Source organism: Phalaenopsis equestris, unplaced genomic scaffold (genome assembly GCF_001263595.1).
Source record: "Phalaenopsis equestris unplaced genomic scaffold, ASM126359v1 Scaffold000088, whole genome shotgun sequence".
Classification (NCBI taxonomy): Eukaryota; Viridiplantae; Streptophyta; class Magnoliopsida; order Asparagales; family Orchidaceae; genus Phalaenopsis; species Phalaenopsis equestris.
Genome location: NW_018164530.1, coordinates 1,515,176 through 1,519,072, shown reverse-complemented (window position 1 = coordinate 1,519,072; position 3,897 = coordinate 1,515,176).

Here is a 3,897-nt window from a genome sequence, read left to right as displayed (position 1 = left end):
AATATGAATTTCTAAAGTGAAGAGAGGTAAGAAGTTTTAACTTTAAGAAGATGATAGTGAAGTTCAAAATTATTAAAGGTTATCCAGATATATTAATCCTCACTTAAAAGAGAGATAAAAGCGAGAAAAAAAGAAAGGATTGAAAATGATACTAAAAAAGAAAAAGAAAAGAAAAGAGAAGAAGAAAAAAAGGAAAAAAAATATGTGGGGAGAAGCTTGAGGAGATGTCTAATCAAAAATTGGCTTCACTTTAATCAACTTGAGGAAAGAAACTTAATTACATTTCTAAACTTAGGCTTAAAGTATTGGCACCATTACTAATAAAGTTCTCATGAAATTCTTTTTCCTGTAATTCTTCTAAGCATCCTCAGTGTGACAAATTGTAGTTATTATTAAAATAAATAGAAAATCAGAACTCTTAGACTTGATTACTAGATATTCTTACATTTTAGTTTTAACCTGAGTTATTTTTTTCTTAACTTATACCATTGTAGTTATTAAACCAAATTATAGAAGCATATAAGTTAATCCCTGTCATAAGTCATATTTCATGTAGTAAAAGAGTCACTCGAGAACAAGTAACAATTAAATTTAGTGGCTTTTGATGTACAATAATGTGCAATTTTCTGTATTAATTTTATGCTTAAATTTGGAGATAGTGCACTTTAAAGTAGGGTATTTTTGTTTTTTGTTGCAGGTATATTGATTTTAAGAAATTATAGCAAAAGGAAAGAACTTTGAAGTCAAAACGAACTATTTCAGCATCCTGGCCCCAGAGGCGCCAGAACGACACCATTTTCATAGAGCTAGCACCAGAAGTGCCAGAAACTGGTACCAGAGTCACCATTTACCAAGAAATGGTGCCAAAAGAGACATAATTGGTGCTAGAGGCTCTAGGATCTAGAGAACAGTGCAAAATTCAATAGGTTGGAGCCAGAAGTGCCATAGATGAATTAGGATGGAGTAAGGCATTTAGTGACTATTTTTAAGCAATTTTTGAAGGCTCAAGTCAATTCAAATACCCCATAGAGTAATTCAATGCATTTATACTCTTTGGAAAGGCTCATGAATGAAGGGGTTTTTCTCTTGGTGTGAAGAGATGTGCCTTTTGCTAAAAAAGAAGTGAATTTTGAATTTTTTTGAAAAGGATGGCTGGCCCTAATTAAAAAAGCAAGGAGTCTAGAGAAGAAAGGGGGGCGAGAGGTTTGAAGTGAAGAGGGTGGCGTGAGAGAAAAGTCTTGGGAGAAGAAAGGATTTTCTTCTAGAGTTGTAAGAGGAGAGGGAAGGTGTTAGATTTTTTTTTTTCATCACATTTCTAAGAAAATTGAGTGTGATTGTAAATAGAGAAAGTGCTTAAAGGGAACTTCAATGGATTTGTTTGAGGAGTGTGAGATAAGTTGTATTATTTTTTCTCTTTGTGTTGTGAATTTGTTTATATATGTAATCTATTTTTTGTTGTATCCTTCTCATGAATTATAAGTAGTCTTCTTTATCCTTCTTCCTACAATGAGATATGATTTTGTGAAGAATTAATTTTGTTATGTAAGGTTTTAAATGTCAATAAATTGTGATGATTCAAACTCTGATCTTCATTTACTTTTCAATCTGGCCAATTAAAATGTTAGAATTGGAGATTTTAAAGTGATAAATTAAAATTCCCAATTTGATCCAGTTGCTTAGAAACTAAAGCGAGATTGTTAGCCCTCAGGCGAGGGAGATGCCAGAGCTCTGAACTGGTAGCCAGTATCCTTTCAACCTAACCACAGATTTAGGGACCAAAGACTAGATTAGACAATGTCAATGTTCTTTATGTACTCTCAGAGGGTAAAAAATAGGATTGCTCCTATTTGGCACAATATAATTTTATATGTAATTTAGATGATTTTAATTACTTCACAATACATAAACTCATTGTAAAGGGAAAGGATGCTTTCTTAAATTTGAACTCTTCGTTACATAAATTTGTTTAGGAATTTTAGCAAATAGTTTAGTTAACTTAGTGCTTTTAACTCCATTTCATTTAGCATACCGTAAATTTACTTTGGAATTGTTTTACATACCTAAGTTTTGTAGTTTGAATATTGTGTTTTACATTATAACTATAAGAATTTCCAACTCCCTATGGGATCAATACTTAGGATACCATTAGAGCCCTTTATTACTTGAGTGATAAGTATACTTGTGTTATTATTATAGTTTGGTAGCTTAAAAATTTTAAAAGATAAAATTCTTTATACTAAATTTATTTTTATCGGGATTGAACTGCATATTTACTATTTATGTTGTCGTGTGTGTATTGTAATATTGAAAGATATGTGCAATGCACCACAAAACCGTGCATCATCTATTCATCAGGATAGATGCATTTCTTGTGGTGTTGTGTTTCATTATTTAAACTATTAAAGATATGCAATGAGTTATGTTTCATGTTGTCAAAATTAAAATACTATTTTTTCTAAACTATATATGTATTAAATTACATTTCCCATTTGGCGACCCACAATCCCTAGCCTCACCAGAGGCCTCTCTAACCCTGCAAAACCCTAAAAACCATATCAAAACCCCAATGTGCCCTTTTCAACCCAAAAATTAGTGACACTTTATAGTGGTCAATGCAGTTAGGCCTAGCCCTAATTTGGACAAAAATTGACCAAATGAACCTTACATCACATGGTCAAGATGCATACATATGATGAACCCCTATAGACCATAGGATCAACCTCATGTCTATATGGGTCCACATGGTGAACTCAACCACTATAGGGTTACTTTCCATATATTCCTATTATTTTTGTTAATTAATTAACTAATTAATTGATTAAATAAAAAGAATGTCATGATGGGCTTACTCTAAGCCCAAACCTAAATAAAAATTTCCAAACTAAACCATAGAGTCCAAGCCTAAATTCATCAATGGCCCATTTTTCTTGGGTCATCCACGACCCAATAACATTTTCCATGACATGGAAAACCTATTAAAAACTCATGAAGCCAAATTTTTTTACTTATTCCAAGTCATGATGAGGGGGAGGGCACATGCAACCTTCATGGCCTCCACCCTACATCCTCTTGGACTAAGCATGGATGGTCAAGCCAGCTCACACTTGAACCCATTATCTACCTCAACACCAAGCCAATGGCCTCAAAGCCTTTCTCAAGCCTTTCTTTTTTCCATACTAACCTTCATGATGATCATACCATATGAAATGAAAGAGCTTGACTCCATGACTAAAATCATCCTATGAAGTCCTCTGAGATTCACTAAGCAGCCACCCAATCTTCTCTCATCAATCCAAAGCTTCCACAGGGCCTCTAATGTCTAGTTAAGAGGCCAACCTGAGAGCTCCCCACAAATGTGAACTTCTTATAGAGCTTTCAACACCTTTTTCTCCTAATGGCAAAGTTGTTCCCCATAACTTAAGAATTCAAAACCTCATCATTTTAGCTTCTCAAATCCATTAGGAATCTTTAGTTTTCTATCTAAAAACTAGGAAAGATTTTAGCATTGAAATGAAATTCACCAAAACTCAAAATTTAAAATGAAATATTGTTACTACGTACCTTTATGCAAATGGTTGTAACTAACGTCATATTTACCTATGCCTCTATTGAGATCTTGTGGTTGCTTCTACATGTATTATTTTTTTTTTTCTTTTTCCTACACCTACTTGTGTTTTACCATACTACTAACCCATGTTATTCATATGTTGGAAAATATTAAGTTTGTGAGGGAATGTATCTATTGCAAACTTGAAGGGATGCCACATAGCTTAGTAACCAATTTAAGATTCACCAGACAACTCTTGCCAAAGAATTTTAACAATTCAATTTGCCACATAAACATATTTTTAATAAAAAGATAAATGTTGTTGGGGAATGAGTGAGTTTAATGTTCAA